General features: G+C 33.6%; 1 protein-coding gene across 1 annotated transcript in view; it reads right to left on the reverse strand.

The window, feature by feature from the left end:
• Positions 1-12684, reverse strand: part of cmpy (crimpy) — a 429354-nt gene that overhangs the window by 305890 nt on the left and 110780 nt on the right. The gene's annotated exons all lie outside the window — the stretch shown is intronic.

Here is a 12684-nt window from a genome sequence, read left to right on the forward strand (position 1 = left end):
ACATAGAATAGAAGAACGGTTTTCTGATAAAATATACTTGTGAAAGTCCAAAAAAGTCTTACTTTCAGTATCGCTCTGGTGCAAGACTACCATTCAGAATCGAAACGTTGCTTGAAATGACTTTGGCCGTATTTGGTGACTAAATCTGAATAGTCAGGTACTTCCCCACCTTCCTCTTTTCCTCATCTACTTCACCTTCCTCGTAGTAAGAAGTCTCACAACAAACGAGGATGCCATTCTCACTAACTGGCTCCAGACGGTTGAATGCAGTTGGAATTGTTGCGACATTTTAATGCAATAAATAAGTGCAAATATATTTAAAAAAAACAACAAGAACAAGGCATTTTAGATAATAATTACCTACTTTAGTCTGAAAGTTCCGGTTAGAACCACAGACAGACGAAAACTTATAAAACTTTTAAACTTTCAACTTTTCAATGTGCAAAAGCTATATCGAAAAAAAATTGTATTTAAATTTTCAAAAACCATATCTGAATATTCCACTGCCCAACATAAATATTCCACCGGGTAAATAAGCCAAAATATTTTTTTATCAGTTTTAAAACTTTCAGTTTTGAACACAGAAACATTAAATTTAATGCTAAGATACTAAATAATGTTTTGCCAAATCAAACAAAAAATACGCAAGAGTTCTAAAAAATATATGTTACACCTCGCATGAGTGCCACTGTCTATACAGTGTAAGGGCAGGGGAGCTATATCGTTACCCGGTTGGGCAGCGTTGTGAGGCGGGTTAAGACAGGAGCTGTAGGAGCGGATTTATTAATGCGGGTCTTGAAGAGGCCCGGATTAAAGGAATGAGGAAAAACAGATGCGAACGCTCGATCAAAAAAACGATGTAAAAAAGCAGCCCGTTCTCATAAAGCCAACATCAACTGTGAACGGCTGCACCGGAGATCAATGCTGCTGGATCCTTAGAGCAGCCTCCATTAAAATACCCGTAGTACAGACTCAACATACCTACATTGCGCCTGTGCATTAGAGTTGGCAATCGGTCTGTTAACATTAGATTTTTAATCAAACGGACCGCCCTTCTTTGCACAGAATCAAGTAGGTTGTAGGTAGAAAAGAATATGTTTTAAATAAAAGCACGATTTAGAGTGATATCAACTTGTCAAGATAATTAAAACAATGTAAAAAAGAGTCTAAATACAAAAATATTTAAAAACAACAAAAAGCTACAGGCTGCCACAGAAGAGGAAACCCCTGCGGGGAGGACCGTGAAAACTTTGAAGTTATTATTTTATTATGCTCTATACTCGTACTTACATCCTGTACAAACTTTGCAGTAGAAATTAATAAAATAAGAAACCAAAATACTTCAACAAAATGTTCATGTATTATTTTAAAACATGGTATTCGAATATTATATTTTCCCTTCAGGAAGGATCGGTTGTTCCGAATCCGGTCGGTATTTATATATTTAAAAAATGTAGCGATTCTACTACATACGTGTAATTTAAAATGCCGTTTAAAACTTACTAAAAAATGGTTCGACTCTCGCCAAATGCCGATCAGATGAACCGATTATTTATTTAGTATATTAACTGCGGTAAGGTCATCCGTTTTTCATTTCGGAGATGCTTTCGCGTGCTTATACGCGATTACCACCAGAATTGCCAACTTGGTAGAATACATTGTCATCGACAACGAATCTATCTGAAGACTTTAAGCTCGTTCCAATGTCAGGAAGTGAATTTCCGCTCATAACATTTGAATTCATTCTTTCCTGGAAAGAAAAGTGAAATTGAAATAGATATATTTAAACAAAACTAATTAAATTTATTCAATAAATTTTTATTATTATTCTTATTCGTACACGGGATTTATAGTTTGAAATTCCAAAGCCATTATTATAGGAGTGTCATTGAGTGGTAGTTGGAGAGGGTAACAAGGAGGAATTTGAAGGATATATTATCTGGCTCCTGAGATCAGCTTACTCGACAGAGCCAATTTGCCTTCGAGTATCCTTTCCAAACTGATTGGTATTTAATGCAGAGGAGGAGAAACATTTCAGAATCTGATATAATTTACGAGTCATTTTGAAAAGCCTTAGTTCCAATATAATATACACGAACAGAGATCCTAATATGCATTTCGTGGTATGAACTTCAGTCTGTGTTGCAATATGCCACGCATATATATTTATTTAATTGCTTAGATTGTAATTTTCCAGAAAATTTTTCAGTACCTACTGATAAATTGAGTGTATAAGAGGATAAGGTTTATGCAAAAATTAGGAAAAATGCTGCCCATTTTTAATTTTAAGTTATGATAATATATAATTGAAATGTCTGTGTTAGCTGGTAGACGAATGGGAGACGAAAACGCGTACCGGCATTTTATACCTCCGTTTGCGTCGTACATTCGTAAAGGATATACGTTCACTATTATTCCATAGTCTCCGACCTACGTTCATTACAAGGATTTGTTTTTTTTTTTAAATAAATTGAGATATTGGACATTTTCACAAAAAATCTCATTTAAGTAAAATAATTGAAATCTATTAACTTTCATCGGTAATTATAGTGATTTGTTTTTGGGATATTATGCCGTGTTGCACTACGTCCTTCTTTAACCAATGTTTCGTACAGCATTTAAGCGCATGTGTTATCATAGATTACACATCTGCCCTGATGATGGACACTGCAATGCTGTCCGAAACGTTGGCTAAAGAAGGAGGTAGCGCCATACGGCATAATACCCTAAAAACAAATCACCATAATACTTTTGGCTGTGAAAATCTAAAATCATATCTCGATGGGTAATATTTGAATACTTATAAAAAATCGACTCGAAAATAATCGTTACATAATAGGAATCAATCTGCGGTGAAATCTTTTCTATTTATCGAATAGTATTGTAATGATCTGCCCTTTCTACTTCAAATTTTTCCTTCTCTTCTTTCTACGATAAATTTTCCTTAAGTCCCGTAAGTAACTTTTCCATAAGGCTTTGGTTATATATATATCCGGGGAGGGAAGGTCCTCCCTGCCGTCTTTTCTTTATTACACACCCCTTCAAGAGTGTACATCCTAGTTTGTCTACGTGACGTACGACCTTGAACGTACTCATTTCACGTGACGGTTCAGTATAAAAAGGCTTCACCGAACGTTGTGTTGGTTTTTTGTTTCTCGGTTTAGAAACCTAGTTATCTATGTATGTGTGGTATCCCTTGGTTCTTTTGAGATAGAGTGAGTTGAATCCATTACCGCTGTGTTTTAAAACCATTTTATAAACCTTATCTTCTAAGTCGCCTACTCCCCCCCCCCCCCCCCACTAGCTACTCGATTCTACCTATCGTAGGGTAATGTGAATATAATAAAGTGTTAGATTTTATATATGTGATATACATACGATAAATTTATGGTGTTAGTTGTCGGCGCCATCCATGTATATATTTTAGGAGGGGAAGGAGAGGAAAGGAAATGAATTTTTTTCAAGCTAAGATTGACTCCTCCTCTTACCAAACAAAACTGATGGATGATAATTTGAGCAAGGCGATCGATATCTGCGTGTCTGGATATCACAACCGGCCGGGTCTCCCCTTGTTCCAAATCGGCAACCGTCACGCCAGAATAAAGAAAACCAGGTCTCATCACCAATTTCAGAATTGCCCCAATCTCATACACCTCCAGGATAACCTACTTTACTGAGTGTAGAAGGGGAAAGCCATGACATCCCTTGTCACGAATCTAGTCGCGAAAATGTGACACGTAAGGTCCTAAGTTACGAGCCACCTCTAGAAAACATTGTAACTCCCACGCCGTCGGGGATTTACATCCCTTTCTAGGTCAATAACATAGATAACACACGACAATCTTGTCGACATTTAGCCTGCTTTTTAGCGATAGGTTGTGTGCCTACCCATTCAGCCAATTATCATGTGAGATATATGTAAGGTCTACTCGAGATGCCAAATTTAGGATGAGGAATGTCTGTATTTTAATATTTGGTTCTAGTAATTATTTTATGAGGTTACTAGCATCCTCGTGTATTAGGTATGGGTAACTTCTACTGAATACCTATCCTCTCAGGTAGGTATAAACGGATAATTGGTTTGATTTTTGCATTTTTTTTAAAAGAGGCTGCCTACCTCTCGAAAAGTACCTGTTGAGAAAAGTTGTTCGGTTGGTAGTTTTATTTCGGAGATTACCATCTCCCTCTTTTGACTTTAGATTTGTTTTTGTGCATCCCTATTCGTAACTTAGAAAGTCAAACAATAGATGAAAAGTATTAAATTAGAAAGTCAAATAACAGAAGAAAAGTTTTCATTTTGTTCCGTCTGGTTGCATCCGATCGCTTTCAATTCGGGACGGCATACGCTAGCAAAACTTCCCCTTTGACCGACTGTACACCGCGCCTCTCGGCCTATATATGAAAAGGTCATTGGCTCGTCTCTCGCTCACGGCTGATTGACATTTCGCCTAGCACATCCCTTTTAATGATAACATTATTTGGGCGGCAGGTGTCGTAAACTTAGTTCCTGTACCTCGGTTGTATCCGTCTTTTAAAAGGGGTCCTCTGGAATTTAATAAATAATATTAAAAAAACTCACCCAGTTAGTCACCTCTCATTCTCAGCGTGAAGCTTACCTGGTTACACTATATAGCTAAATCACTTTAATTTTCGACCTCCTCCCTACGCTTATAAAAGGGTAATTAAGTATTCCTGTAAATAAAATTGTACCTCCCTAATCTGTCAGGATTCGAACCCACAGTTAATAATCTATTTGATTCTCTGGTTTTCGGTCTCCGTGGATAGAATGCCATCTCGCCAAATCAATAACCTAGCCCGATTAAAAACTTGCTGCCTTTATATACGGTCACTCTGTTTTTAAAACAAAATCATTATCAACAACAATAATACTACATGTAAACAGTGCACGGTTTTGTTTCTGCTCCAGTTTAAAATATAAATAAGAATACTTAATTTTATACCTGTGCGTATAGGAAGTACTAAATTACAAGTGCAAATCGAGTTTTAGTGTAGTGATAGAATTCCAAGTGATTCCAATCTCGCAGTTAAAAGATATATCAAAAACAAAATAATTATAAATCTGTCAATCGAACTGTCGATTCGTTAGTTCGCACTTGCTTCTAGTGTGTGTGTAAGTAAAGTTACCTTCACATTTACGCATACTATCCCGAGTACGTGATCAGGGCAGCTAAACTTTTTCATATTTTATATTTCTGCTTCGATCTACTAATTATGGATTCGTGTGATCCCTACCATTTTATTACGATGGCAAGTAATATAATAAACTCTATGAACAGTACCATTATGGATCCATCGAATAAATTTACCAAAGAGCAAATGGCTAAATTAACTCCTAAACTTTCGGAACTTTTGGGGAATATTAGTGTTGTTGGTGCGAAAGTGGGCTTCCTGGAAGGAGAGCTGAAGGCCTATACAAACATCTCACAACAGAAGCCACCTCAGGTCCAACCTCTACCTAACACCATCCAAGACCTACCTGGAATTTGCGAAACACTAGCAGAAATGGAGGAGAGAAAATTACGTTCTAAGAATATTATAATGTTTAATGTACCTGAGTGCTCAACTGGTACTCAAACTGACTGCATGAGGGAGGATAAGAACAAAGTTTTGAGTATTCTAAGCAAAGTTGAAAATGTTGATACCTCTGAAATAAAAATGTTCCGTTTAGGTAAAAAAGAAATGGATAAAATACGTCCGATCAAGATTGAACTGTCAGATCAACATCAAGTGAAACTGGTTCTTCAAAAAAAGGCTATAGACTACAAAAATTTCAGTATTAAAACCAAAAAAGACTTAACATGGGTTCAGCGCCAAGAAATTCAAAATGTATGGAAGGAGTTAGAAAACCGGAAAAATAAGGGAGAAAATAATTTAACCATAAAATATATTAACAACTCACCTAAAATTATCAATGTTCAACCAAAAAACTCCAGCCATATAAACGCCTCATCTACTACCAGAACGTCAGGGGCATCAGAACAAAATTAAAGGAGTTCAGAGTAAATGCTCCATCTTTCTCAAATGATGTCATCATACTCACTGAAACATGGCTAACATCATCAATCTTCTCAGCGGAGCTAGGACTACATAGGCACCATGTCCACCGAGCAGACCGGAGTCAGAATACCAGCTCCAATACAAGAGGAGGTGGTGTCCTGATAGCGGTCCGCAAAAATATTACTTCGAAAGCACTCAAAATCAAAAATACTGATGTGGAACAATTGTTCGTATTGTTAAGTGGTGATTTCAAGAAAACTATTATTGGAACTGTTTATATTCTTCCTAATGCCAACATATCAATCTATAAAAAACACTGTGAAGATGTTGAGTTAGTAAAAACAAAATATCCAAATCATCAAATAATTATTTGCGGTGATTATAATTTACCTAATTGCAATTTCAACGTTTTAGACAGTAATTTTAATTCAATACCAGCAACCGCCTGCGAACGAGTAATTCTAGATATGTCTTTACTTTTTAATTTAACCCAATATAACCATGTACGTAATATTAATAATCGTGTTCTTGATCTAGTTTTGTCAAATGAAAGCAACGTTAATATAAATGAATCATTAGAGTCTATTCTTCCGATAGACAACCACCATCCCCCACTAGCAATACTTATCTCTTGTACTAAAGAAGGCAATCAAAATAATTCAATTCCTACGTATAACTTTAAAAATGCGAATTATCGGGACATAAATGATCGTCTCCACAAGGAAGATTGGTCATTTCTTAAGGAAGGCGATATTAATCAAAATATTGAATCTTTTTATTACTTGCTGGATAAAATTATTACAGATCTCATCCCACTCATTCATTTTAAAGAATCAAAATATCCGAGATGGTTCAACAAAGAACTTGTTCAATTAACTGCCCTTAAAAAAGTTTTACATAAGAAATATAAAGAAGACAGGTCTTTATCAAATTATATTGAATTTAAAAACGTTAGAAAAGATTGTAAAATCTTATCAAAAATGTGCTACAATTCTTTTATTAATAATGTTGAAACTTCAATAAATCATAATGTAAAGTATTTTTGGAACTATGCAAAATCAATGAAAAATAACAACTTTGGTATACCCGCCAACTTGGAATATGCAGGTAAAAAGGCCAAAGACACTAAAAGTATCGCTGACCTTTTTGCTGATTTTTTTAAAAGCGTTTATGAATGTGAGACACCAGTTTCTGCTAGTACAGTATCAAATTTTACTACTGATCATAATCTTAATTTATCTTTTATCCACATAGAATATAATGATATATTGACTGAACTAAAATTACTAGATCTTAGCAAAAGTGGTGGACCAGATAAAATACCTCCTGTATTTTTGAATAATTGTGCTACCAATCTGGCGTATCCTTTATATTTGCTGTTTAATCAGTCTTTACGAACAGGATGTTTTCCTACTAAATGGAAATTCAGCTTTCTTACGCCTATTTTTAAAAAAGGCGATAAACACGAGGTGATTAATTACAGACCGGTGTGCCTTTTATCAACAATTCCTAAAGTTTTTGAAAAAATTCTTCTTAAAAAAGTTATTTTCCGATTAAACCACGTCATTTCTCCTAAGCAACATGGTTTCTCTACTGGAAAATCTACCCTTACTAACTTGTTAACCTATCAAAACTATATATCTGATTCCATGTCTAGTAAATGTCAAGTTGACTCTATTTATACCGATTTTAGCAAGGCGTTCGATAAAGTCAATCATGAGTTATTGCTGAATAAACTCCATAAATTCGGTATAGGTGGTTCACTATATAAGTGGTTTAATAGTTACTTGACCGACAGATTACTGGCTGTTAAAATTGATGGCACATTTTCATACAAATTCACTGCTACGAGTGGTGTTCCCCAGGGATCACACTTAGGACCAATCCTGTTTTTATTATTTGTCAATGATGTATTGTATATTTTCAATGATGTTCAAGTGTTAATGTTTGCAGACGACCTGAAAATATTCAAAGCAATCAGAAACATTAACGATTGCCATATATTGTCAAATAACTTGTCAAGATTAATTATATGGTGTCGTGATAACCGCTTGCAACTTAACATAAGCAAATGTCAAATTATGAGGTTTCATCGAATAAAGTATCCAATATTTTTTGATTATTCCATTAAAAACATGTCGTTAGTATCTGTCTCGGAAATTAATGACTTAGGTATTTGGTTTGACACGAAACTTAACTTTATCAAGCATATTGAAATAATAACCAATAAAGCTTTGAAAATGTTGGGATTTATTTTAAGGGTATCTAGTGATTTCAATAATGTAAATACTGTAAAAACATTATATATGTCACTAGTAAGGAGTCATGTAGAATACAATTCCACGGTTTGGTCCCCAAATTATGAGGTTCATTCACATGCGATTGAAAGAATCCAAAATAAATTTTTAAGATATGTAAATTTCAAAATGGGCATTCCTAGAGAAAACCTAAATTACGATAACTTACTTTGTTCATTAAATTTAATAAAATTATCTGATCGCAGAATTATTTCCGATTTAACCTGTTTGTATAAAATCATTAATTCAATGTTTGATACCCCTGATTTATTTATTATATGTAATCTCTTTTCATACTCCAAGCAGGTCGGTTTCAAGACAGTACCTACCATATTATTGTAGCAATTCTATGTCAACGTCCCAATATCATACTCCTATGCGACGGATTCAACAGCTAGGAAACAAATACTCAGATGTTGTTGATATATTTAGTACATCAATTTCAATATATAAGCATACCCTATTGAAGTTTTTTTTTTCATCGAGTAGTGGAATATTTGAATAAAGGTATTTAATTTGATTTGACTAACATATAATAATTTTGTCAACTGAAATAGAAAAAAATATTTTGGATTTTTTATATGTTGTGCCTGCATTCTGTGTAGATCAAATCAAGTTGAGTGATATTTTGACTTTATATTTATCTTTCTGCAATTGTTTTAATAGTCGTTTCCTGCACTATTTTCATGTATAATTTCGTAAATATTTTTTATATATATGTATGTAAAAGCCTTAATAGGCGTGAAATAAATAAATAAATAAATTATTATTATTATTTTCATGTTTTTAAGACAAGTAATTTAGTTTGAACTACACATTTAAATCAACACAACTTTATAACACAATCGCGATTGCACAACACCTGGCGCCCCTGAGGTGGGTTTTTACAAAACGGCGCTCTACAAATTATCCAATTATTATTATTGTCATTATTATTAATTGTTTCTCACTGAGTCCAACCACTTTCACTTCACACAAAAACCGGTTCAACAATATTTCACTTTAATTCAGAAACCAACAAAGCTTTCTAACATCATCTGAATTCATTATTATTAATTGTAATCTCACACATCACTTCTGGTTTGTATTCATCTCCCGGGGCTGTCAACGTATCCGAATTCAAGACTCGACTGTTTCATCGATCTCTGCTCCTTTCCCGTGGGAACATGGCACTTCTAGCCCGTCTGTCAACAAATCCCATCTGTTAGCCCAAACAAAAAAATTTTAGAGCACGTTCGTTTATTATTTATCGTTTATTTATGTGGATGTTCAAAACATCACAGTATTAAAATTTTAAACACCTACGCAGTATATTTTTTCATTTCTTTCTCCATTTCAGTTTTATCATGGAATTACTTGTAAAGATAGTAGACCCGTACCTGTGTTTAAAAGTAAATGATAGCAATAATTATACTATGTATACCAAACGTAGGCTTGGTAAAACATTGTGAAAAAATTAAATTTCTTCATGGTGCACCATCAATCTAGCTTATCCCACCAACCAGGTGGAGAATACTCGTAGAGACTATCGCCGTAATGAATTATGGAAAACAATACAACCTAAATATATATTACAAAAACAATTTGCAAAATAAATCCTTGATAAATTTGACAATTACTGTTTCTTGCTTAGGCTTAATGGGGAAGGCGGATTGGTATCATGGAGATTGCTGGTAAAACATTGAAAGTTTTTTCGTTTATTTATTGAATGAGAGGTTATTTATCCAATAACAGTATAGTATTCTAATTCCGGCACTTTTAAAATTTGGGAAGATAACTATATAAAAAGTCTTAAGGCTAAAAATAAAGAAGAATTAAATACATCAAATGTTTAAGAGATTTCATTCGAAAGCAACATTCCTCGTGTCTTACTATGCTCTGCTAGAAAATATTTTCTGCCATGTGGTATCTCGAACAAGTCATGGCGACTACTACGGTTGTACTTTTCAGGCCATATAGGCCATACGCCTATTAGTTTGGGATCAAAAACGATGCCGAGTTCTTTAACGCTATTGACTCGGAATAACGTTTGCCTTTAATGCTGTACTCCAAAACTATGGGCTTCTGTAACTTGTTTTTTTCTAACTATTCTGCTACCGTATAATGGTCCGATTGCATTTGTAAGCAGTCTTCGAAAGAGAATATTACAATTAGAAGTTTGAGGTCAACCACAAATAGAAAACATCTGACATATTTTACACAGACCTGGATGTCATCTATATGTATGAAGGATAACAGAAGACCTTGGTTTGATCCATGGAGAATACCTGACAACCCTGGGATTTCTTTAGATTCGTATTAACTTATTAACACATATTGGCTTCTGTGTTTCAAATAGGAGGCGAAGAAGATAAGTGTTTGTTGGTGGAAGCCAAGTGTGAACATTTAAATAGTTAATTTTGCGTAGTAAATATCACTATCAACTTCATCAAAAACTTGCCAAAATCCGCATACACTACGTCTGTAGGTTGTCCATCTATATATTGTATATCAGATAACAGATACGTGTGTTTTGGTCCTATATGCGGTGACTTCAAATAAATGCTTTTTAGCCGTAGTCTCACAAGTGCAAAAAACAACAAAAAAATTCATTTTCATTGATTTTCACCGCTATATCAATAAAAATATGGTGAAAATCAATAAATTTTTATTGATATAGTGAAAACCAATATTAAAATTGGAACATTGAACTCCCCAAATGTTCCAATTTTGAACATAAGTAATTATGGAAAATGTTCAAAATTGGAACATTTTCCTTAATTACTTATAACTCATATCTGACGGTGTCTTTAATATAATGAAAACCAATATTAAAGACACCATTGCAAGGATGGTATCTTTAATATTGGAACTGATTAAAGACACCAGCAGACTTTAATCAGTTCTAATATTACCAAGATAACCATAGTTAAAGATATGTCAATCAACGTATAATTAATAATGCGTTAATTAATCTTCTATATAAAATCGGTCAACAAACTAAGAATTTCCCCTTACCAATATTTTCATAAATTCTCTCCAACGGGCGACAGGCTTCAATATTGGAACTGATTAAAGTCTACTGGTTTTTCAAAAATAAATGAGTATTTTGTCAGAATTATATGATTAGAAATATTGGCAATGAGTTCAACTAATTAAAAGTAATTCAAGGATTATGATTGTGCTTTTGTGGTCATCCACGCTCCTTTTCACGTCCGCTTACAATTAATGGACGATATGTTGTGTTGTACGAAGTAACGCCTTTTCGCCTTATCCGTTTTCTAAATAATGCCAAGCGATTTGATAACATTCCCAGGCAAACAGTGGTGTTTACTGGCACTTACATCATTCGGGGACATACACAATTACACAATCTCAACATGTCACAGATTACGCATACAGCTTATAACATACAACTCGTGTGAAAATTATAATACAAAACGGGCAGATAGCGGTGAAAAATGACGCTATCCTCAAAGGCCCAGGGAAAGTAAACACCAAGAAATTCTTTCGGTTCCCAATTAGTATTTAAGGAAAATGTTGCAATTTTGAATTTTAATTGTGGCCAAGAGCGAAACTAATAAAAGAAAAAGTGTTTTTTTTCTAATGTTTTAAATATATTTAATTTCAACACGCGAAATTTAGTATGTGAGTGTACACATTTCATTTATAGCATAATTAACTACAGTGACCTAATTTTACATGAAAAAAATATAAACACTCATTTAAATTTACGTAAATAATTGGTTTAAATGACAAAATACTTAACTTTTCAATTTTTATTTTTGTATCTATGTATATATACATAATTATGTTTATCTATTTTTCTTCACTACAATTCTCATAGCTCTGCATGCATAATTGTCATTTTTTTAATCCATAGTCGGCTAAAAATAGAATGCTGCTACAGTAATTAGCATGGTGGTACAATATATACAATATTGTATTGAAGAAAAATAGATATACGAAAATCAATGAAATATTGAAGTAGTTAAATACCTTGTAATTTAAACTTTAATCATTTACGTAAATACTTATGTTTAATTTACAAAATAATTATTGGCCCGTCAATTTATTTTCTAAGAAAAATTGAAAATCTGTAGAACAAAATGAAATAAGACTCCCCTTCAGAAAAAAAAAACTGTCAAAAATCGTTGATGTACGAAACACTGAAGATATTTAAAAATTACCAAAGAAAACATCAACAAATTTAAACTTAAATTGCGAAAGAATGTGATTGTTTTATTCTGAAAAAACTTTTTTTAATGCATCTGTTAGGATTGTTTTAGGACCTAGATAACTATGGCCTTATTTAAAATAGCATAAATAAATAAGTTTTCAACTAATTTAAGTGAATTGGTTTTTTGACAAGTTTTTGTAAATTTCCTGA

The sequence above is a fragment of the Hesperophylax consimilis genome, chromosome 14 (assembly GCF_061612785.1).
Source record: "Hesperophylax consimilis isolate HC1 chromosome 14, BYU_Hcon_1.0, whole genome shotgun sequence".
In the NCBI taxonomy this organism is placed as follows: Eukaryota; Metazoa; Arthropoda; class Insecta; order Trichoptera; family Limnephilidae; genus Hesperophylax; species Hesperophylax consimilis.